We start from the raw sequence: 24,939 nt of genomic DNA, 5'->3' as shown, positions 1-24,939 counted from the left end.
GCTCTCTTCCTACTAATCCTCTTACTCTCATTTGTTTCTCCTCTAGAATTAACTACTGTTAATGATCTGCTGTTAACTCTTAACCTCCATATGTGTATGCATATTGAAATGCTTTATTTCTATGCTTTTTACATAATTCAGATTATTGATATTCTGCAGTGAGTAGAATTTCAGGATCTTTGTCCTAGTTAAGGACCTTCCTGATTCTTTACAGCTGTTGCATAATATTTCTTTTTTTTTTTTTTAACAAATGAGAAAAATGTTTATTAAGGAAACAACAGTTCTCCCTTAGCAGAACTTTACAGACTAGAGCACAACCTGAAGGCAATTACAGTTTCAATCGTTAACACACTATAGGGTACTTATTCTACAACTGGAAAGTTGCTGAAGTTTGTGACATGCCACTATAAATGTAAGTATTATTAAAAATTATAAATTATTTGATGATTACTTTGATAACCTCTTGAGCAGCAGCTCCCCCCTAAGAATGCAGCAATGGTGTGTGGTTCAGCAGCTCCGTATCGGCAAAATTCATGGACATAATCATCTTTCACCATTATGGATAATCCATATTCCTGAAGGAAGTCAGTGAGACAAGACTTCAACTTGCCTATATCTTCTTCAACTTGATAGTTAGATACCCCTGGATATCTACCATGTTTATGAAATCTATCAACAGCCCTTAACATTAAGTATAATACTATCTCATTATTTGGATTGTCCATGCTGGAAATAATTTCATCCTTGTTAATTGTATGCAAGCCATATTCTTCAGCTAAGGATCGACATCTCACCAATCGAAGAAATGCAGAATTGCTGCAGAGTAATTTTAATTCTTTCTCTGAAATGGACTCTGGTGCCTGGCCTATATACTGAAGCAGTTTGGCAATGTGATTACGCACAGCAGCAGCATCTTTCTTTGCTTTTTCACGGTAAACATTTTGCAGTTTTATATATTTGCCTGAATCTGCAATCATATCAGGAATTGTGCCTCGAACAGGTAAATTTCCTTGACCCTCTTCGGCCACAAATTCCTTTAAGGCACGAGCTAAAATCCAAAGTGTCGGAGTCTGTCTGGTGATATTTATGCAGCGATCATCATTAAATATATCTTCAATACTGCTTGGGATCTGAGTTGTATTTAGTACTGTGTTCACATTTTTAATAGCTTCTTCAAAATTCTCTTCATCTTCCAGAGCCCCATTTTCATTCTTTAGAATTCCTTGTCTAATCAAATCTCTGAAAACTACTTTTTCTTTATATGTTTTAGGTATTCATCCATTTGTTTCACTATACCACTGTGCTAAATATTTAGCTATGATCACAATCCATGGAGTGTGGCTATGGTCCTTTTTTTCCATATGATCCAAATCATAAGACTGAAAATGTTCTCTCAGTTCAGGAAATGGCTTATCCAGTCATAGATCCTCTAATGCATTATCTGGATGAGATTCTAGTACTGGATGTTATTTTATAATGATCCTCATATAACCAACTAGTCCATATGTCCTACAGATCAAAAGAGGGATTTGGGAATTCCAGAGGACATCTGCTAAACGTAGTAATGTACTTTCAGGAAGCTGAGTTGCAACCACAATGGTAAACCTACAGAAAAATGAAGGATCATTGTCTAGAAGGTTTTCTGGACTCTCTTACACAAAACTCCCAGAGACATCGTTATTTAATTCTTGTAAGAATTCCATGGCGGCTTGAGCTCGGTTCTCAGATGCCAGTTGTACTTCTGCTCCTTAAGCGGCTTCCCCGGCTGCGCCATGGCAGCACCCACCGCGTGAAGAACCGCCGGGCCACTACCGAAAACGGCCACCACTTCCACCGCGTGCAGGCACACTCCATAATATTTCATAGTATCATGGTTTAATCACTGATTATAGCGAAAATTGACCATCTGGAAGTATTTTGAGAGTGGACACCATGTGGAGTGAGCAGTTCAGGGGATCCAAAGGATCTTACAACCTTATAAGTTATGTTTATGCTTACGTTCTTAAAGTAGGACTTCTTTTAGATTTGCTAATAGTAATCAAGTCTTGCACTCTTTATTTCAAGGTGGTTTTTTGGTTGTTTTTTAAATACAGAAGATGGATGTTTAATTTAGTGTTGCTTAAAGTAACAGAACGATGAGTAACATGTTCATTTAACATTCACCATTGATGTGATAGGGGGCTAGCACCTTGGTACTCAGCTAATTTTACTGGGGGGAAATCTCCATATGATGGTATATTAAGGAATTGCAAGTTAATAAGACAGAGGTCCCTGCTTGAGCATGAGCTACAGTGATAGCTGGAATTTTGCCATGTCTAGTGGACCAGTGTGGGGATCCCGGCAGGAGTTTTATCTGCATGGCAGGACAAAGATTTTTCTTTTTTTTCCCTTTCAATTCGTTTAAGACCAAAGATTTTTCTGATGAGATACAGCACATCTTACAGATACGGAGAATAGGTAGGCAAGTTTGCCTAGTAGCAAGCATGAGGCCTTGCAGTTAACAGTAGCAGAGATAGCTGTAGTGATTGCAGTACCCAGGGACCATAGAGAGGCAAGGGCAGGAATCTGCACTAGTGTGTTAGAAGTGCTGAGATAGCCTCTTTGGTAGTGACACTAATGAACATGATTTTTCTGTAGGTTAGTAGCAGCAGCAGTGGAGTGGTGAGACTTGCATGTTTCTGCTCAGTGTCCTGTCTGCACAAGTATGAATTTCCACTGAAGGGAGCTGTTGTTGGGGAGGATGGAAATGGCTGATTTCACGTGAGAGCAGGCTGGCCTTATTCACGACCTACGGGAGCCAACCCTGGGGACACCGGAAATAATTGGGAAACATTTTGCACAGAACTGGAGGTCCCACATTAGCATCTAGTAGTAGTCCTTTTCTAAGTACCAGGCTCTCTTCTAAGCACATCCCATTAACTCTGAATCCTCTCAACATCCCTAAAAAGTAGGCTGTCATTCCCACTTTGCTTCCTACAGACAAGCCAACTGCCTGAAGTCACACAAGTAGGAAGTGGCAGGTCCGTGTTACACTGCTTTTCTGATTAAGTGAAGAATTTTATGTGGGGAAATGGGTGCTGTAATAAATGCAAGGAGCAATTAGGAGTGGTGGTGAAAAGGATTTCAGCCTAATCTGAATGTTCTCAATTTATGATAATGTATTAATTATATTAACATGATATAGAGGTCACTCTTTTTTTTTTTTTTTTTTGCGGTACGCAGGCCTCTCACTGTTGTGGCCTCTCCCGTCGCAGAGCACAGGCTCCGGACGCGCAGGCTCAGCGGCCATGGCTCACGGGTCCAGCTGCTCCGCGGCGTGTGGGATCTTCCCGGACTGGGGCACGAACCCGTGTCCCCTGCATCGGCAGGCCGACTCTCAACCACTGCGCCACCAGGGAAGACCTAGAGGTCACTCTTTAAGCAGCCTTCTCTCTATCATAACATCTAACTAGTTTATATTTACTGATGATCATGAGTTTACTAGCAGTAGTGAGATGAACTTCACCTTTTTGAGATGAAAGTGAAGTAGGGTAATGCAGTTGTTCCCTGATTCTACTTATGCCCGGTTCTGAGATAGCATAAGCTGGCATTTTTAGATAAGTGACTATATTATGTGGGTAGTTATTTTTTAAAAAATAATTCGTATTTAAAAAATTTTTTACTGGAGTGTAGTTGATTTACAATGTTGTGCTAGTTTCTGCTGTAGAGCAAAGTGAATCAATTATATTTCCACTCTTTTAGATTCTTTTCCCATATATGTCATTACAGAGTATTGAGTAGAGTTCCCTGTGCTCTATAGTAGTAGGTCCTTATTAGTTACCTATTTTATATAGTGTGTATATGTCAATCCCAATCTCACAATTTATCCCTTCCCCTCTTCCTCTCCTTTCCCCTTGGTAACCATAAGTTTTTCTACTGTGTGGCTCTATTTCTGTTTTGTAAGTAAGTTCATTTGTATCATTTTTCAAGATTCCACTATAAGCAATATCATGATATTTATCTTTCTCTGTCTGACTTGCTTTACTTAGTATGATAATCTCTAGGTCCATCCTTGTTGCTGCCAATGGTATTGTTTCATTCTTTTTTATGGCTGAGTAATAATTCCATTGTATATATATATATACCACATTTTCTTTATCCATTCCTCTGTTGATGGACATTTAGGTTGCTTCCATGTCTTGGCTGTTGTAAATAGTGCTGCTGTGAACATTGGGGTGCATGTATCTTTTCGAATTAGAGTTTTCTCTGGGTATATGCCCAGCAGTGGTATTGCTGGATCATATGGTAGTTCTATTTTTAGGTTTTTTTTTTTTAAAGGAACCTCCATACTGTCGTCCATAGTGGCTGTACCAATTTACATTCCCACCAACAGTGTAGGAGGGTTCCCTTTTCTCCACACCCTCTCCAGCATTTAATGTTTGTAGTTTTTTAAAAAAAATTAATTATTAATTATTTTTGGCTGCGTTGGGTCTTTGTTGCTGCGTGTGGGTTTTTCTCTAGTTGCGGTGAGTGGGGGCTACTCTTTGTGGTGCACGGGCTTCTCATTGCGGTGGCTTCTCTTGTTGAGGAGCATGGGCTCTAGGCGCGTGGGTGCTTCAGTAGTTGTGGCTCTCAGGCTCTAGAACGCAGGCTCCTGTAGTTGTGGCGCACGGGCTTAGTTGCTCCGTGGCATGTGGGATCTTCCTGGACCAGGGCTTAAACCCATGTCCCCTGCATTGGCAGGTGGATTCTTAACCAGTGCGCCACCAGGGAAGTCCTGTTTGTGGAGTTTTCAATGATGACCATTCTGACCGGTGTGAGGTGATACTTCATTGTAGTTTTGATTTGTGGGTCCTATTTGAAAACAGAAGAACATATCATAATTTAAAGAGAAGAATGGCATTTATTTTGAAACGTCCTTGGTTCTTGGGCCCTGTGAGCCTGCTATATTGTAGGCCTAGATATTTGTCCCATTTGATCCATTTATTAGAATATCACTTGAGTTGCAGGCACTTGGCATCAGGTGCCTGTCTCCTGGTCTCTCAGAATCCATAGGGAGTGGTGGAGACATACAGCAACAGGCTCTCCACAGTAGACAGCAGGAAGTGCTGAGAGCAACAAACGTCTCCATATGGGTTTCTGTCTCCTTGTTTGGCGTCAGAGATGGAGAAATGCTGGTAGGTGGCCAATGCTAAGAGAAGGATTCTGAAATCACTTTCAACCCCATGTCACTCTAATCGTCTCCCTGGTTGTAGAGCCAGGAAAAGAAAGGAGGAGTTTCTAGGGCCTCAGGATCCTAAGCTTGGATCCTACCTAAAACCTCCTTTCCCCTTCTTGGAGAGTAATAGGGTACTACTTTGAGATACTAAGTTCCTTCATTTCTGTGTCCTCATTACCTCCCCTAACAGAGACTATGCAGATAGCTGACTTCCTGATTTAGCTTTCTGATAGTGTAAGTGCTCCATGAGGGTGGGTCAGGATGGGAGTAGAGATTGCCTAGGTTTGTACCTGAACAGATTTGGTTTTTTCACTTTAAATTTATGAAAGTAATACATGCACAGTTAAAACACTATTCCTAAAAGATTCATGATGAAATCAAAATCCCACAGCCTTGTGTTCCTTCCTTTCCTCAGTCATGAGCTGTTCTATGTATCTGACTCCTGAGGTAAATTTAAGTTAGCATCAAATTTCTTATTTGATAAATTTACAGTGGATTCTCTTCACATAGATCAGAATATATAGCGTGTTATACTCCATTTTCCTCAAGAGGATGAACATGCTGAAACCTTGTAATGGATGAAAGTGGCTACAGATTCTTTGCAGCCCTTCCAGTCAACTTGAGTCTGTGCTGCCATTGCAACTTGCTTTGACCAGTAGAATGCAGCGGAGTGACATTGCGTGATCTCTGAGCTTCAGAGGCCTTGCAGCTTCTACTCTCATGCTTTTTCTGAACACGACCTTGTGAACAAGCCTGAACTGGCCTACTTTAGGACAATATTCTAGGTAGAGAGAGGGACCCATGGAAGAAGGCCCAGGTTTCCAAGTTATTACAGCCATCCCAGCTGAAGCTCCTGACATGGAGTGAGATCTGCAAATGCATATCCCCAGCAAGGTGGGAGAACCACTAAGCTGAGCCCAGATTAAAGTGCCAAACTAAAGAGCAAATAGAAGCTTGTTTCAAGTCACTAAGTTTTGGGGTGGTTATTCAGCAACAGATGTGGATACAAACCTAATTATGCCTTCAGTCTAGTTAAAGAAGCATTTCCAATAGACAAATGAGCAACTGTACCTAGAACTGATTGAAGCCAGGCTGAATGGGGGAGTTAGTGGGTAAGTGGGACTGTTAAACATTGTTTTCTTTTGTTGAATAGTCTCATCCAAGTTCCCATGCTGTAAATTTTCAGTACATTTCTTGGAATTAACTTCACATAATGATAGCTTTTTCATCCAGTGAAAAAGACATTTTCCTTAGCAAGTGTTTCAGTAAAATATATCTTCTATCTAGTATTTAAGGGAAAGTAGTCACCATTTCTCTAATTTGTCTTCCAGTTGAATATTTAACCATAAAGTTTAAACTGAACAGTGGAAAATGAGAAATATCTTTAGGCTAGATGTTAAATGTTGAGAAAACTGGAGAGAATAGAAAGCTTTTAGTTGGGCAACTAAGATCCCCTTTTAGTGAAAATCAGTTCAGATGTGAAAAGGAACAGGAAACAGGATGAATGCTCAAGCAGAAAGGCAAGGCCATTTGAACAAGTTCAGAGCCAAATTAATTTGGTTTTTGAAGCTATTTGATTTGGGAATAAATAGGCACTACTAGTTCTATGTCACTAATAGAATCAGGACTTTATTCATATATGTATTTTTAACATTACATTAGTTTACTTAAAATACAACTACAGAAATTTTTAAAATTAATCATCTCCATTTCTTTGATAAGAAACTTAATGAACTTCTTTTTTTTCTCCTTTACCATCAATGGTTTTTTGTTTCTTTTTTTTGGCAGGTTCTTATTAGTCATCAATTTTATGCACATCGGTGTATACATATCAATCCCAATCGCCCAATTCAGCACACCACCATCCCCACCCCCCCACGGCTTTCCCCCTTTGGTGTCTATACGTTTGTTCTCTACATCTGGGTCTCAACTTCTGCCCTGCAAACCAGTTCATCTGTAACATTTTTCTAGGTTCCATATACATGTGTTAATATACGATATTTGTTTTTCTCTTTCTGACTTACTTCACTCTGTATAACAGTCTCTAGATCCATCCACATCTCAACAAATGACTCAATTTCATTCCTTTTTATGGCTGAGTAATATTCCATTGTATATATGTACCACAACTTCTTTATTCATCTGTCAATGGGCATTTAGGTTGCTTCCATGACCTGGCTATTGTAAATAGTGCTGCAGTGAACATTGGGATGCATGTGTCTTTTTGAATTATGGTTTTCTCTGGATATATGCCCAGTAGTGGGATTGCTGGATCATATGGTAATTCTATTTTTCGTTTTTTAAGGAACGTCCATATTGTTCTCCATAGTGGCTGTATAAATTTACATATCCACCAACAGTGCAAGAGGGTTCCCTTTTCTCTACACCCTCTCCAGGATTTGTTGTTTGTAGATTTTCTGATGATGCCCATTCTAACTGGTGTGAGGTAATACCTCATTGTAGTTTTTTTTTTTTTTTTTTTTTTTTTTTTTTTTTTTTTTTTCGGTATGCGGGCCTCTCACTGTTGTGGCCTCTCCCGTTGCGGAGCACAGGCTCCGGACGCGCAGGCCTAGCGGCCATGGCTCACGGGCTTAGTTGCTCCGCGGCATGTGGGATCTTCCCGGACCAGGGCACGAACCCGTGTCTCCTGCATCGGCAGGCGGATTCTCAACCACTGCGCCACCAGGGAAGCCCCCTCATTGTAGTTTTGATTTGCATTTCTCTAATAATTAGTGATGTTGAGCAGCTTTTCATGTGCTTCTTGGCCATCTGTATGTCTTCTTTGGAGAAATGTCTATTTAGGTCTTCTGCCCATTTTTAGATTGGGTTGTTTGTTTATTTAATATTGAGCTGCATGAGCTGTTTATATATTTTTGAGATTACTCCTTTGTCTGTTGATTCGTTTGCAAATATTTTCTCCCATTCTGAGGGTTGTCTTTCTGTCTTGTTTATGGTTTCCTTTGCTGTGCAAAAGCCTTTAAGTTTCATTAGGTCCCATTTGTTTATTTTTGTTTTTATTTCCATTACTCCAGGAGGTGGATCAAAAAAGATCTTTTTGTGATTTATGTCAAAGAGTGTTCTGCCTATGTTTTCCTCTGAGAGTTTTATAGTGTCTGGTCTTACATTTAGGTCTCGAATCCATTTTGAGTTTATTTTTGTGTATGGTGTTAGCGAGGGTTCTAATTTCATTCTTTTACATGTAACTGTCCAGTTTTCCCAGCACCACTTATTGAAGAGACTGTCTTTACTCCATTGTATATCCTTTCCTCCTTTGTCATAGATTAGTTGACCATAGGTGTGTGGGTTTACCTCGGGGCTTTCTATCTTGTTCCATTGATCTATGTTTCTGTTTTTGTTCCAGTACCATATTGTCTTGATTACTGTAGCTTTGTAGTATAGTCTGAAGTCAGGGAGTCTGATTCCTCCAGCTCCATTTTTTTCCCTCAAGACTGCTTTGGCTATTCGGGGGTCTTTTGTGTCTCCATACAAATTTTATGATTTTTTGTTCTAGTTCTGTAAAAAATGCTATTGGTAATTTGATAGGGATTGCAGTGAATCTGTAGATTGCTTTCAGTAGTATAGTCATTTTCACAATATTGATTCTTCCAATCCAAGAACATGGTATATATCTCCATCTTTGTATCATGTTTAATTTCTTTCATCAGTGTCTTATAGCTTTCTGCATACAGGTCTTTTCTCCCCCTAGGTAGGTTTATTCCTAGGTATTTTATTCTTTTTGTTGCAGTGGTAAATGGGAGTGTTTCCTTAATTTCTTTCTGATCTTTCATTGTTATTGTATAGTAATGCAAGAGATTTATGTGCATTAATTTTGTATCCTGCAACTTTACCAAATTCATTGATTAGCTCTAGTAGTTTTCTGGTGGCATCTTTAGGATTCTCTGTGTGTCGTATCATGTCATCTGCAAACAGTGACAGTTTTAGTTCTTCTTTTCCAATTTGTATTCCTTTTATTTCTTTTTCTTCCCTGATTGTCATGGCTAGGACTTCCAAAACTATGTTGAATAATAGTGGCAAGAGTGGACATCCTTGTCTTGTTCCTGATCTTAGAGGAAATTCTTTCAGTTTTTCACCATTGAGAATGATGTTTGCTTTGGGTTTGTCGTATATGGCCTTTATTATGTTGAAGTAGGTTCCCTCTATGCCCACATTCTGGAGAGTTTTTATCATAAATTGGTGTTGAATTTTGTCAAAAGCTTTTTCTGCATCTGTTGAGATGATCATATGGTTTTTATTCTTCAATTTGTTAATATGGTGTATCACATTGATTTGCATATATTGAAGAATCCTTGCATCCCTGGGATAAATCCCACTTGATCATGGTGTATGATCCTTTTAATGTGTTGTTGGATTCTGTCTGCTAGTATTTTGTTGTGGATTTTTGCATCTATATGTATCAGTGATATTGGTCTGTAATTTTCTTTTTTTGTAGTATCTTTGTCTGGTTTTGGCATCAGGGTGATGGTGGCCTCATAGAATGAGTTTGGGAGCATTTTCCTCTGCAATTTTTTGGAAGAGTTTGAGAAGGATGGGTGTTAGCTCTTCTCTAAATATTTGATAGAATTCACCTGTGAAGCCATCTGGTCCTGCACTTTTGTTTGTTGGAAGATTTTTAATCACAGTTTCAATTTCATTACTTGTGATTGGCCTGTTAACATTTTCTGTTTCTTCCTGGTTTAGTTTTGGAAGGCTATACCTTTCTAAGAGTTTCCAGGTGGTCCATTTTACTGGCATAGAGTTGCTTGTAGCAGTCACTTAGGATGCTTTGTATTTCTGCGGTGTCTGTTGTAACTTATCCTTTTTCATTTCTTTTTTTTTTAAACATCTTTATTGGAGTATAACTGTTTTACAATGGTGTGTTAGTTTCTGCTTTACAACAAAGTGAATCAGTTATCCCTCTTGCGTCTCCCTCCCTCCCACCCTCCCTATCCCACACCTCTAGGTGGTCACAAAGCACGGAGCTGATCTCCCTGTGCTATGCGGCTGCTTCCCACTAGCTATCTATTTTACATTTGATAGTGTATATGGGGAGGGTGAAGGGTAAGCTGTGACGAAGTGAGAGAGTGGCATGGACATATATACACTTTCATTTCTAATTTTATTGATTTGAGTCCTCTCCTTCTTTTTCTTGATGAGTCTGGCTAATGGTTTATCAATCTTGTTTATCTTCTCAAAGAACCAGCTTTTATTGATCTTTGCTATTGTTTTCTTTGTTTCTATTTAATTTATTTCTGCTCTGATCTTCTTCTTTTTTTTTTTTTTTTTGCAGTATGCGGGCCTTTCACTGCTGTGGCCTCTCCTGTGCGGAGCACAGGCTCTGGATGCGCAGGCTCAGTGGCCACGGCTCACGGGCCCAGCCGCTCCGCGGCATGTGGGATCTTCCCGGACCGGGGCATGAACTCGTGTCCCCTGCATTGGCAGGTGGACTCTCAACCACTGCGTCACCAGGGAAGTCCTGCTCTGACCTTTATGATTTCTTTTCTTCTGCTAACTTTGGGTTTTGTTTGTTCTGTTTTTGTTTGTTTGTTTGTTCTTCTTTCTCTAGTTCCTTTAGGTGTAAGGTTAGATTGTTTATGTGAGATTTTTCTTGTTTCTTGAGGTAGGCTTGTATAGCTATAAACTTCCCTCTTAGAACTGCTTTTGCTGTATCCCATAGTATTGGATCGTCGTGTTTTCATTGTCGTTTGTCTCTAGGTATTTTTTGATTTCCTGTTTGATTTCTTCAGTGACCTCTTGGTTACTTAATACCGTATTGTTTAGCCTCCATGTGTTTGTGTTTTTAATGTTTTTTTTCCCTGTAATTGATTTCTAATCTTAACAGCGTTGTGGTCAGAAATGATGCTTGATATGATTTCAATTTGCTTAAATTTACTGAGGCTTGATTTGTGACCCAAGGTGTGATCTCTCCTGGAGAACGTTCTGTATGCACTTGAGAAGAAAGTGTAGTCTGCTGTTTTTGGATGGAATGTCCTATAAATATCAATTAAATCTATCTGGTCTGTTGTGTCTATTTAAAGCTTGTGTTTCCATATTAATTTTCTGTTTGAATGATCTGTCCATTGGTGTGAGGTGTTAAAGTGTCCCCCACTATTACTGTGTTAGTGTCAATTTCCCTTTTTTTTTTTTTTTTTTTTTTTGCGGTATGCGGGCCTCTCACTGTTGTGGCCTCTCCCGTTGCGGAGCACAGGCTCCGGACGCGCAGGCCCAGCGGCCATGGCTCACGGGCTCAGTCGCTCCGCGGCATGTGGGATCCTCCCGGACCAGGGCACGAACCCGTGTCTCCCGCATCGGCAGGCGGATTCTCAACCACTGCGCCACCAGGGAAGCCCTCAATTTCCCTTTTATAGCTGTTAGCAGTTGCCGTATATATTGAGGTGCTCCTATGTTGGGTGCATATATATTTATAATTGTGATATTGTCTTCTTGGATTGATCCCTTGATCATTATGTAGTATCTTTCCTTGTCTCTTGTAACATTCTTTATTTTAAAGTCTATTTTATTTGATATGAGTATTGCTACTCCAGCTTTCTTTTGATTTCCATTTGCATGGAATATCTTTTTCCATCCCCTCACTTTCAGTCTGTATGTGTCTCTAGGTCTGAAGTGGGTCTCTTGTAGACAGCATATAGATGGGTCTTACTTTTGTATCCATTCAGCAAGCCTTTGTCTTTTGGTTGGAGCATTTAATCCATTCACTTTTTTTTTTTTTTTTTTGCGTTACGCGGGCCTTCTCAGTATTGTGGCCTCTCCCGTTGCAGAGCACAGGCTCCGGACGCGCCAGCTCAGCGGCCATGGCTCACGGGCCCAGCCGCTCCACGGCATGTGGGATCTTCCCGAACCGGGGCACGAACCCGTGTCCCCTGCATCGGCAAGCGGACTCTCAACCACTGCACCACCAGGGAAGCCCTAATCCATTCACTTTTAAGGTAATTATCGATATGTATGTTCCTGTTACCATTTTCTTAATTGTTTTGGGTTTGTTTTTGTAGGTCCTTTTCTTCTCTTGTGTTTCCTAATTAGAAAAGTTCTTTTAGCATTTGTTGCAGAGCTGGTTTGGTGGTGCTGAATTCTCTTAGCTTTTGCTTGTCTGTAAAGCTTTTGATTTCTCCATCGAATCTGAATGAGATCCTTGCCAGGTAGAGTAATCTTGGTTGTAGGTTCTTCCCTTTCATCACTTTAAGTATATCATGCCAGTTCCTTCTGGCTTGTAGAGTTTCTGCTGAGAAATCAGCTGGTAACCTTATGGGAGTTCCCTTGTATGTTATTTGTCGTTTTTCCCTTGTTGCTTTCAGTAATTTTTCTTTGTCTTTAATTTTTTCCAATTTGATTACTATGTGCCTCGGCATGTTTCTCCTTGGCTTTATCCTGTATGGGACTCGCTGCACTTCCTGGACTTGGGTGGCTATTTTCTTTCCCATGTTTGGGAAGTTTTCGGCTATTATCTCTTCAAATATTTTCTTTGGTCCTTTCTCTCTCTCTTCTCCTTCTGGGACCCCTATAATGCAAATGTCGTTGTGTTTAATGTTGTCCCAGAGGTCTCTTAGGCTGTCTTCATTTCTTTTCATTCTTTTGTCTTTTTTCTGTTCCACAGCAGTGAATTCCACCATTCTGTGTTCCGGGTCACTTATCCATTCTTCTGCCTCAGTTATTCTGCTATTGATTCCTTCTAGTGTAGTTTTCATTTCAGTTATTGTATTGTTCATCTCTGTTTATTTGTTCTTTAATTCTTCTAGGTCTTTGTTAAACATTTCTTGCATCTTCTCGATCTGTGCCTCCATTCTTTTTCCGAGGTGCTGGATCATCTTCACTATCATTATTCTGAATTCTTTTTTGGGAAGGTTGCCTATCTCCACTTCATTTAGTTTTTGTGGGTTTTTATCTTGTTCCTTCATATGGTACATAGCCCTCTGCCTTTTCATCTTGTCTGTCTTTCTGTGAATGTGGTTTTTGTTCCACAGGCTGCAGGATTGTAGTTCTTCTTGCTTCTGCTATCTGCCCTTTGGTGGATGAGGCTATCTAAGAGGCTTGTGTAAGTTTCCTGATGGGAAGGACTGGTGGTGGGTAGAGCTCCATTGATGGTTTTGTTCTCAGATCAAGTACAGATCTTCATGAGAAGTAGTAAATTCTGAGTAGAACATATTTTCCAGCACAGCTGTAGGCACAAATGTAGAAGTCAAGCTGCTGCCTGCTCACCTCTCTTCTGGCTCTGTAAATGCAGATGACTCCACTTTTTAAAGCATCAGGATCAGGACTTTATATCAGTTTTTTTTTTTTTTTTTAGGATACTTTACTGGTATATTTCTTTGGATGTTTGCATTCCAAATTTCTGGTGTATGTAACTTCCTATTTTCTTAAGCAGAATTGTGGGTCAGGATCTCCACTCATGCTGTGATCTGTCCGTGGTACTTGACAAAGCTCACTAGCAATGTGAAAAGATTCCCAGCCAGCCATGAAAGCACTTTCAATTTAAAACTACCTGCGATGGGGCTTCTCTGGTGGCGCAGTGGTTGGGAGTCCACTTGCCAATGCGGGGGACGTGGGTTCGTGCCCCGGTCCGGGAGGATCCCACGTGCCGCGGAGTGGCTGGGCCCGTGAGCCTGCGCGTGCGGAGTCTGTGCTCCGCAACGGGAGAGGCCACAACAGTGAGAGGCCCGCGTACCACAAAAATAAATAAATAAATAAAGTAAAAAAAACTACCTGCGATGGTAAGACAACATGGAGATCACAGTGAGACACTTCAGGTTTGGGCAGCATTGCTGAAGTCAGACAGCAAGGGTGCAGCACATCACACACATGCACACACCCCAGCTCTGAGGAATGTTCTCAGGCTGGAGTTGTATATGGGAGGGTTCAAAGGAAGACAGGGTTCAAAGGAAGACCTAAGTGGCAGTAACACAGGGTTTCCAAGGGAATTGTGTCATAACCTTTGAGGTTTTCAAAGTGGGTTGCTTTTCTTTTCTAAGATAACAGGTTTTCATCTTAAGGTTGAAAAGTTCTCACCTTCTTGCCTTTAGCCTTGTAATGGGTTCTAGTATATAGAGGAAGTATTGTGTGGTGATTAAAACCTGGGTGCTGGTGGAACTGTTTTGTATCCTGATTATGGTGGTTGTTAATTAACTTGTAAATATATTAAACTCCATAGAACTGTACATTGAAAGGTGAAAAAAAAAGTCAGTTTTACTGTATAATTAAACAAACCCACAGGGTGCTGGGGCTAGACTGCTTGGGTTTGTTTGAATCAGAGATCCATCACTCCTTCATTGTGTGACCCTGGGCTGGTTACGTGTTCCCTAGCTTCCTCATCTCTCAATGCAGGTAATAATAACAATACCACCTGCATGGGATTGTTGTAAGGATTCACTTAATCATGTAAAGTGCTTAAAAGTGCCAAGCTCATTGTGCGTGCTTAAATAAGAGTTAGCTATTATTACTATTATAAGAATGTATAGGAATAAAAAGAAGCTATATGGGCTATCATGATCATAGCAGCTGCGAAGTCTCACATACAACTGTCCTGAGGTCACATACAACTGTCCTGAGGTACTGTCTTTAGGCAGTACAGGAAGAAACCCTAGAAAAGTGTCAAGTTACTAACCAAATTTAAGTCTGCTCTATTGCTATTTTTCAGGGAAGGCGAAAACCAACTCCCAAAACAAAGAAGTCCCCTCTTCCTCCTAATTCATTCATTCATGCATTGAATGCTGGCTATTTTTGAGGGACTTACTGAAAGATTAGAAAGGATCTTAGCAGTCTCTTACGTCCAGAATCACCTGATGATGTGTTCTCTAGCATGTGTGTCTTCGTGTGTGTGTGTGTGTGTGTGTCCTCAGTTTTCTCAGATTTACCAGTTAGTGGCCAGAGGTACTGACTGTCTGTGATTAAGCATCATACCTATTGCACCTCCCAGTGAGAATATTATGACCAAATTCTTCCACTAGCTTGATTAGCCAGAAGGTAAATTCTGAGAATTGTTTGAGAAGCAAAAGGAAGCTTCTGCAAAACAGTGTTTTAAGGATGGTCTAGACTTAATAATCAGATCATGAAACTCCTGTATTAAATGAGAGAATATTGATGGTCTTTGACATGAAGGGGAAAAGAGAGGCATCATTCCTACATGATGTTAAAATATTAATCTTTAGCTATTCCCACCCACTACAGGACATCAGTGGGGCAGACAACATGACAGAGACATTAAGAGCAGGCAGAGGTGCTATCTGTTGGATTCACATGAGTCTGAAGTTTTGTTTTTATTGTTTAAGCACTACTCTTTGACAGTTGAGAGAAAACAATCCTCCGGGGAGGAGAAGAGCAGCCAAGAGAAAATGGAACATTCTGAGAAAGAGTGGAAATGATTTTATTGCTCCACAACACAGAGCCAAGTGGGAGGGAAGCCAGGGTAAATGATCAGAGGCCATCTACAAAACAGCTCGCCTCAGCTTCAGTGCTGGGTGCCTACTCAGTGAATAACAGCTCTGCCATGTCTGGCACAGCTGGAGCTCCAAGTTAGTCATCTGCAGGAAACTAGCCTTGGTTTCCATTTTGCAAAATGTGTCTGAGTGATCAAGAAACACAAGCACACAGGATTGCATCTGTGCTCCACTTTTCCTTGGTTGTCATGGGAATTGTTACAAGTGACATAAACAAATTTAGACTCTGCGGAACTATACAGTAAAGACCTAATGATTAGTAGGGCTTGCTGTTTATGGTGATTAAAAATGCAAAATGTTTAAACTTCACTTTGTCTCAATAACTTTGAAGAAAATGCTCCTCTTTTAAAGAGGGGAAGAAAGATATGGTGGGACTTTAAAAATAAAAATGCATATTTAATATCACATAGAAGTCAAAAAACTCTGATGGCACATATTTTCTTTCTTTTAAGGTGTCATGAATACAAAAGGGGTGACATGCTGAAGACAACAAGGCTGCAGAACCAACTGGTATTAAGTTACTAAATCATTTTCTAGCCCCTCAAAACAACCTCTGTTCTGTGGACATAAGGGGGCTGCACTGACACCTTGCCATTAATTTCTACTCTTTACTAATTCCTGCATGCTGCCATAGTGTAAATGATTAATGATGGGAGGGCACTCTTCACACTAAGATCAATGGATTAAGAAGTATCGGTAAGCTGACGTATGCTCAGAAACCAACACAGTAAGAGAACTTTCTTAAACCAAAATCCATTGTGGGTCAATTGGATAGAACAGCAGTGATCCTGGGCTTCATTAGGTTGGCAGAATGTGGTGTAAATTAATAGCAGATCCTAGCACCAGCTCTCAACTGTCTAGGCACAGTGGTCTGAGGTCTGATGCCTTTTCTCTCTGAGGTATTGTAACCACCCTTTCCTCGCTTTCCTGCCTGTTTTTGCTGAGAATCGTAAAATGTTAGGACTGAAATATCTACTGTCATTCCCCCATTTTACAGATGAGAAAATGATGACCCAAAGAGACTAATACAACCAGGGAAACTGAAACTTACTTAGTAAATTGCACTGTTTGAAATTGCTAGCAAAGTACCTTGGAACATTTTTAGATATGCCTCAGTCAAAACATAACCATTGAATTTTACAGGTAAGAAAAATCTGAGAATATAAGTTATGAACATTTAAAAATGGAATCTTTGCTGGTTGAGAGGTCTAAAAGCCTAGAGTGAAGATAAGGAGGGAGAAATATTCTGCTTTCTAAAATACATTATAAGTTTTCAGGGTAAATACAGCATCAGTTTTTGGATTCTGTATTTTTCCACAAATGCTAAGTTTACCATATTTTCTTAATTTTATCTAAAGATTTAGGCCTAGCTCCAAACTATAAACAGTAGATAGAAATATAATGGTCACAATTCTAACTTGTAAAATTAACTGTATTTCACTCTCTCCAAAATCAACTAGAAATCGATTACCAATCATTTTCTCAACTTGGGAAGCTACCGCCCTCTAGAGGGTGGGTCTGGAAACGTCAGGGGTACTTCTCAACTATCACGATGAGGGATGGGGCTGGGAAGTGGCTCCTGGCCTTTCATATCTGGGGAAGAAGGATGCAGATAAAGAACTACCTTCCCCAAGATGTCAATAGTATTCACTTTGAAACCCAATGAAAGTGAGATCTACAGAGTTTTGACAAGTTGCATTTTAAAACACTGACCGTTTATTCTACAGTGACTTATTTAGTGAGAGGGGAGCTAGAGTGTACACGTTGACAGAGAACATGGGACTATTAAGTTCATGCTAGGGCTTCCCTGGTGTCTCAGTGGTTAAGAATACGCCTGCCAGTGCAGGGGACACGGGTTCGAACCGTGGTCCAGGAAGATCCCACATGCCCCGGAGCAACTAAGCCCGTGCACAACTACTGAGCCTGCGCTCTAGAGCCTGCGAGCTACAACTACTGAACCCACGTGCCACAACTACTGAAGCCCGTAAGCCTAGAGCCCGTGCTCCGCAACAAGAGAAGCTACTGCAATGAGAAGCCTGTGCACCGCAGTGAAGAGTAGCCCTCTTGGGCTTCCCTGGTGGCGCAGTGGTTGAGAGTCCGCCTGCCGATGCAGAGGACACGGGTTTGTGCCCCGGTCTGGGAAGATCCCACATGCCGCGGAGCGGCTAGGCCCGTGAGCCATGGCCGCTGATCCTGCGCGTCCAGAGCCTGTGCTCCGCAACGGGAGAGGCCACAACAGTGAGAGGCCCGCGTACCGCAAAAAAAAAAAGAGTAGCCCCCGCTCACCCCAACTAGAGAAAGCCTGCACGCAGCAACGAAGACCCAGCGCAGCCAAAAATAAATAAATAAAATAAATTTATTTTTTAAAAAAGTTCATGCTAAACCTGAGTCTATAGGAAGCTCATGGATCTAAGTTTCAGGCCAGCTTACTCCACGAGCTAATCTCAACATCGGGATCTGGGACTTGACTGGCCAGTTCATTGTCCACAGCTCTAGTGCCACTTACTCAATTAGGAATACATAAAAGTAAAGACTTCTGACTGATATAATGTTATACAGTGTTTACAGGCAAATGTTGATAAAATGGTTAAAGTGCTCTGATCCTTGTAGAAGAAACTCTGAATGCCAGAAAGACATAACATGAATCCTTTTCTAAGATTTTCAGGCCCTTTTAGATTATGTAAGGGAAATTTCTACTTGTTTTCCAGTTTCCATTCACCCCTTCTTCCCTTAAGTAATACAAGTCCGAAATCCCCATTTCCCTCTACATCCTCCAGCTTCCCCATGGGGGGTGTGGCCAAGTAAGTGTTGACCAATGGACGCTGTGAGTGGGTAACTTCCAGCACTTCCCCCTTCCTTTCAGTAGGGGAGCTGCACCCTCTTCAGTCTCTTCTCTTTTTCCCATTGCGAAAGGATGACAACTTGAGCAAACACCTTAGACCCAGAGATGGAAGCTGCGGCGTGTTCCCCCAGTTGGGTCCTTGGATGACTATGTGGAGCAAAGCCACTTCCTCACTTCTATCTCATTTAAGCCAATGTATTTTGGAGAAATTGATTTTCTGCCATTTTTTCATATGCCAACTGCTAAGCTGCTCTCTCAACTAGCCTCCAAATTAGAAATGCCATCTGGTTTTATTAAAAATATAGTGGGAGAAACCGGAATTCAACAGAAGTCCTTTTTAGGTATATCTGAATCACAGATACACACATATACGTACCCAGCAAAAAATAACTTCTGTTTACAAACTAAATTCATTAAAAAGAGGTAAGGTCCTTAGTAGCTTAAAAAGGGTGGCGGAGGGCTTTATTATAGCAATATTTAATGCAATGCAATGTATACAGTATGTTCTGTATCGTTAATCTTCAATGTGAACAGGTCAGCTTCATATATTTATCTTTTTTTCTTTTTCTGCAGATTGTACACAAGGGCAGGAGGCTTTTTGGTTTTATAGGCCACGCTTCTCTGGATGCGCTCTCCTTTGATGTTAACTACATGTGGCAAGAGTGGGCGCCGCACCGTCAGAACTGTTCCTTGAGGTGTGTAGCCTCGGAGGTGCAGTTTGTCCTTAAACTGCGGCGTTACTGCTACCCAGCCTATGCAAGAACACGGCAGAACACAGATGGTGTTAGCAGCTATCTTATTAAAAACACTAAACACAGCTCAAAATGGAAACCCAAGGGAGGCTACTGCTGTCTTTCACTATTTTTTAAAAGCATACAATGCATTTGTGAAAAGGTACAGATTTATTTTCAGAGTAGGTTACATCTTATGAATAATCTAGTATGTATTCCTTAAAATATTCAGCTTATGTCAGTTAAGGCACATCTGTATAAAAATATACTAAAAGTCAGTAAGACTACTTTATTCACCTTTTAAAAAGTGCTCAGTGTAGGGACTTCCCTGGCGGTCCAGTTGATAAGACTCCGTGCTTCTATTACAGGGGATGTGGGTTTGATCCCTGGTCAGGGAGCTAAGATCCCACATGCTGCGTGGTGCGGCCAAATTAAAAAAGAAAAAAAAGTGCTTGGTGTAAAATTACCTGCAGAGGAGAACTTGATGTCAGCCACTGCTTCAGATTCCCCAAGTCCTTCATCTAATGTGATGTCTTCAGCAACAAGAGGAGGAAATCCTGCCATTCTTTCTTCTCCACCCATTGGAACCTTCCATTGGGAGGAGATGAAGATATTTGGAAGTTCAAATTAAACCCCTGATAACTCTAATATTAAGTAAGGCACTGATAAGATAATACTGTACAGGTATCAAGAATAAAATCCTTTTAAACATTCAACTGTTGAGAAAAACCTCAAGTCACTTCTAGGTCAAATGAAAAACCCGGGAGCTCTGGATGGGATCAAGCCTGTAGATCCCAGTGACAAGGGCCCTGTGCGGGAATCCATCTGGTGGTAACCTCCAGACAGCAGAATCTTGCTTTATTAGCTTACACTTTTTACAGTCCTCCATAAAGCTTTAGACAATAATTTTGGGCAATTAAAGCAACATCCTTCCAAACACCTTAGTTCTTACAGGCCTGGCTGGACACAGAGATTAATCCCTGCCTCATCACCTCTCAAGGGTACATGGATAATGGGTAAGATTCAGCTTCTATGTTTACAGGTGTTTCCATGAATTGGAAGTAAATGGATAATAATTTACCTGTTTATTAACAGATCTCTCTGTGTTTAGCACTAAGGACACAAAGACAGCTATGACAATATGTTCTATATGGTCCCTACCCCCGAGGAGATCAGAAGGTGGAAACAGCAAGTAAATAAATTACAAGGTAAGAAACGTGATGAGAGGCATCTACTAAGTACTGTGATTGTGAAGGAAGTAATGAACGTGGTTTGGTCAAGGAAAACATTAATCAAGAGCAGAATTTGAAAAACAGATTAAAGTTACTTAGTGGAAAGGTATCCTGGGTTAGTATCATGTACAGACACAGAAATTGGAAAAAGGATAATGAGTTCAGAGAACTGTAGTTTAACTGTGCAGAGTATGTTATGTGTGTGTGTGTGCATTAGTGATGAGGCTGTCAGTTTAGACTTCTCTCAGTAATGTGGAACTACTAAGGAATTATAAGCAGGAAAGAGAAAAGAATCAAAAAAAGAATACTGTGGCCTGCTTTGTATTTTGGAAAAATGTGCGTACTGCAGGGTTTCTCAACCTCAGCACTATTGACCTTTTGGGCCAAATAATTCTTTGTCTCGGGAGGCTGTCCTGTGCATTGCACAATTTTTAGCAGCCTCTGCTCGGCATCCAGCAAGTTGTGGAAACCAAAAACACCTCCAGTCTTTGTCAAATGTTCCCTTGAGGTAAAAGTCAACCCTGGTTGAGAACTACAGCTGTGGTGGGGTAGGGCGGGCAGAACGCAGTAAAACTGGGAGCTGGGAAAATACCTAAGGATCTCAAAACAGCCTAAAGAAAGTAGATTACAGTTTGGACGATGAGGCTGGTCTCAGTGATAATTAGGAGGCAGGATTGACTTTGACTTGGGAGGTGAGTAAGAAAACCAGAAGGCAAGGATGAGCCACAGAGCAGCCCAAGAACCATGTGTATTACACCAGGAGAGAAGCCTCAGTGTTGTTTTGAGAAGTATCAGTGAGTCCACTCTGAAGACTACACAGATGCATGGGGGTGGAGCCCTACCCTGCAAATCCTACGTGTCTCTGGAGTATTAACTTTAAGGCAGTTATTTCGATGGAGTTTTAATTTCATTCTGGCTTTCTTAGGAATCCAGAGAGAAAGAAGCATTTACTTCCCAAGTCAGGTTGGTTTTTTCCTTGTTGAAGGGCGGGTGTGTATTTTGTGTTTTGACTTATTTGCAGTTGTATGAGCATTAATTCATGGTAAATCACCTCTGCATTGGACATACCCGCTATTTTTGCAGTAGGTATGTCCCATAATCTTCATCACCACAAATACTTACGTAGCAGTGACAACAGTCCCCTTGCACTTGATCTTCTCCACAACCTTGTGGTGTAGGTACAACAGAGAGAGGTAAAGGAAACTTACCTAAAGTCACACAGCTTTGTTAAGTGCTGGAGCAGAGCAGGATTTGGACCCAGCCTGGCTCCAGAGATCTTAACTGTCATACACTACACACTAGCCAACAGTGTGTACCCATGTCTGGTTAAAGACCTGTAAACAGGCCCTATTCAGTCTCTGGTGAACTTGGAACAATTTCAGTGGCATAGAAAGGGCACAACAGGGACTGCAGAGATGGGACGTGAGGAGCAGGAGTAAGCTTGATTGTAAAGAGGAGGAATGAGCGGGACACTGAGTTTTGTTTTGTTTTTTAAAGATTAGAGAGGGACTTCCCTGGTGGTCCAATGGTTAAGACTCTGTGCTCCCAATGCAGGAGGGCCAAGTTTGATCCCTGGTCAGGGGACTAGATCCCACACACATGCCGCAATGAAGATCCCAAGTGCCACAACTAAGACTCGGCACAGCCAAATAAATAAATTAATTAATTAATAAATATTTTTTAAAAATAAAGATCAGAGAAATTTTAACACACTGCTTAACAGGTCAAAGGAAGGAGCAAGTAAAGCATGAGAGAGGAGGTACGATAACCTCTAAGTGCCTGGGATTAAGAACCTGGGAGGAGAGCTTTTCCAGTCATACAAGGGCTTCTCAACTCAGTACTATGCACGTTTTGGACCTGATAATTCTGTGTTGTGAGGTGCTGTCTTGTGCATTGCATTATGTTTAGCATCATCTCTGGCTTCCACCCACTAGATGCCAGTAGCATCACCCAGTTGTGAGAAAATCTGTAACTTCTCTTCACTCACATTATCCAGTACAACTTTCTGCAATGATGTGACCGCTAGGCAGTTGAAGAGTGGCTAGTGCAAGTGAAGAACTAAATTTTAAAGTTTATTTCATTTTAATTAACCTATTTAAATAGGCACATGGTGCTACAATATTGGACAGTCTCACCTAGAGAAAACCCAGCTCTGTCACTATTCTAGGATCAGTCCAATCCAACATCACTTTTCTATAAGAGCCCACCTCACTTTATAGCCAAAATCCTCAAGATGAACAAGGTCGGGGAGAGCTAGCTGATGGTGTAACAAAGATGGTTCTGTCCAACAAAGTCTTTTTTAGCAGGGCCGTGGGACTATTACAGGGTGTGTTAACCTAACTATACAACCATCAAAGCGTGTTGCCTCACCTTGAGTAACGTATGACCCCCGTGCTTCTGATATATAGTGTCCGCCTTGTCCAACGAAGTAATGTGAACGGGAAGGAAGTTGGAAGCCACAACTGTAAGCCACGTTCACTGATTTTCCTTAAGAAAGGAAGAAGGAACTTATTTTATACAATGAACAACTACCAACCAGTATAAAATCGCTGTGTATAAGTCAAACAAAGTTCTCTACAGAGAAAAACAGCTTTTCAAAGTTAAATACTGGTTTCAAAGGAGCAAATGACGTATTTAGTTTTGCCTTCTATGACAAACAGGGCCATAGAAGCACCCATTTTGCAATTACTACAGATGTTTCTTAAAGCCACATATTTGACATTTCTTCTCAGCGAAGCCACACATCATATTGCATTAGTGAATTATTCAAATGTTAAATCTGTATAGTAATCTCATGAGTAAACTCAAGATATGAAGAGAAAGTGAGGGGTGGAGTTAGGTGTAGAAAGTGAAAGAAGGATTTTCCGGAGAAATATACAAAGAACTAAAGCTACGATGGAAACCTCCAAGATAACAGAACCTATTTTGTCATCTGGTTCACCTGCAGTGCCTAGAAGAGGGACTGGTACATAGAAGTACTCTAATTATTTCTGTTGGAAAGTTACTACAACATATACTGAATTTCCAAGCACTAAACTGACACAGAAATGTGACCAAAGTTGGTAGATAATTTTAAAAGTGAAGCCTCCAGCCAGCCCCTGGTGGATATTAATGAAAGATATAGGATTAGGTGCCTGAACCACGATCAGACTTCCAACGTCTCAGAAAACGATGGGGACTGGCGCCCTAAGGCTCACTAGACCATCTGGTCGATAGCTTCGGCGCCCTTGGCCCTGCAGTAATCAGACTCCAGAAGCGTGTGGAAGAGAGTGCACTTGCCAGCGTTGGTGGCGCCAACCAGGTAGACATCGCCGCGGTAGCGTCGGGAACGCTGGAGCGCGGAGATCAACTCTTCGACTCCATAGCCAGTCTTGGAGCTGATGAACCGCACGACTCTGAGCATCGTGCTGGACTTGGGCGAAGGATTCGCTTTCTCCTGCTAGTCCCGTGGCCGGTCCCCGCTGGGGTGTTGTGGCCTTCGGTAGCCAGGGGGGGGGGCAGGAGCCCGGCGCGGGCACAGTCGTCCACAGTCTCTCCCGGAGCCGCTGTCGGTATCCGGGAGTATCCAGGGGCAGCAGGTTCACCTTCTTTCCCAGCAAGATCAGCTGCTTGGGGCCCGCCGGCGCGGGCAGGTGCGGCAGCAGGGCGTCGGGCAGATCAAGCAGGTCCACCATGTACAGCACCAGGGCGAGCTTGGGCCTCCGTAGCGCGGCGGTCACCAGCTCCAGGTACTGCTCGCGACTCACCTGCGCGCGCCGGTGAAGCACCAGCAGTCAGCAGCGCTGGCACACGGTCCGGGTGCATCTGCCGGCCGTTCCGTAGTTCCTGCTGCCGCCGCTCTTCCCGCCGCTGCAGCACCCGTCGCTCCTCCTCCTCCTGCCGCTGCTGCAGCTCCCGCAGCTGGTCCTGGAGGGTCACTGCGGGCTCCGAATCCGGGACGTACTCGGGGAGCAGAAAACTCTCCTCCATGTCAGCCCTTCCTTGGTTATCCCCAGTCGCTGTCGCGCCACGGGGAAGCCCACATCCCAGGCCGGATGGGTGCCGGGAGGTGAGTTGCCCGCACATCTCTCGAGGAGCGTCTCCCGGAGGCCATGGCGCACTACCGTGGAAGTGGATCCCCGCAGGAAGCTGCAAAGAAGCCTATGAGTGAGGCCCGTGGGAAGCATGAGAAACGCTGGCGTGGGCAAAAGGGGCTGAGCCCACCTTTTCTCACATGCTCTGTGGCCCCAGATGTGCGTAAAACAGTAGAGACTACCTGAGAGCTGTCATTTGTCAGCGTTGCACTTCGGCTCCTCCTCTCGCGTCTAATCTCGTAAATTCTCGCGAAGAAGGCTCTGTGGCCTGAGAGCCCAGTTGAAACCGAGATAAAGGCACCGGGGACTTTAAGACTGCGGTGGGTTGGTTAGTCGAATAGGCTAGCGAGTGAGGGTTTGTTCACTTTCAGGCTTCTTCAACGCGCCGCCGCTGGCACCATCTGCTGGTAAGGAATCAC

General features: G+C 42.0%; 1 protein-coding gene and 2 pseudogenes across 2 annotated transcripts in view; 1 reads left to right on the top strand and 2 right to left on the bottom strand.

The window, feature by feature from the left end:
- Positions 1 to 239: 239 nt before the first annotated feature.
- On the bottom strand, positions 240 to 1,792 carry LOC131758726 (NEDD8-activating enzyme E1 regulatory subunit pseudogene; annotated as a pseudogene).
- Positions 1,793 to 18,945: 17,153 nt separating this feature from the next.
- Positions 18,946 to 24,830, bottom strand: LOC131758150 (nitric oxide-associated protein 1-like; annotated as a pseudogene).
- The window catches only part of LOC131758722 (RE1-silencing transcription factor-like), a 161,613-nt gene continuing 159,612 nt past the window's right edge, over positions 22,939 to 24,939 (top strand). For both annotated transcript variants that reach the window (XM_067035750.1, XM_067035753.1), the window contains exon 1: positions 22,939 to 24,927. The gene's annotated coding sequence lies outside the window, so the exon portion shown is untranslated. The remainder of the gene's footprint in view (positions 24,928 to 24,939) is intronic.

This window comes from Kogia breviceps, chromosome 6 (assembly GCF_026419965.1).
Source record: "Kogia breviceps isolate mKogBre1 chromosome 6, mKogBre1 haplotype 1, whole genome shotgun sequence".
Classification (NCBI taxonomy): domain Eukaryota; kingdom Metazoa; phylum Chordata; class Mammalia; order Artiodactyla; family Physeteridae; genus Kogia; species Kogia breviceps.
The sequence above is the reverse complement of the archived record's forward strand: the minus strand, read 5'-3'. Positions and strand labels throughout refer to the sequence as shown.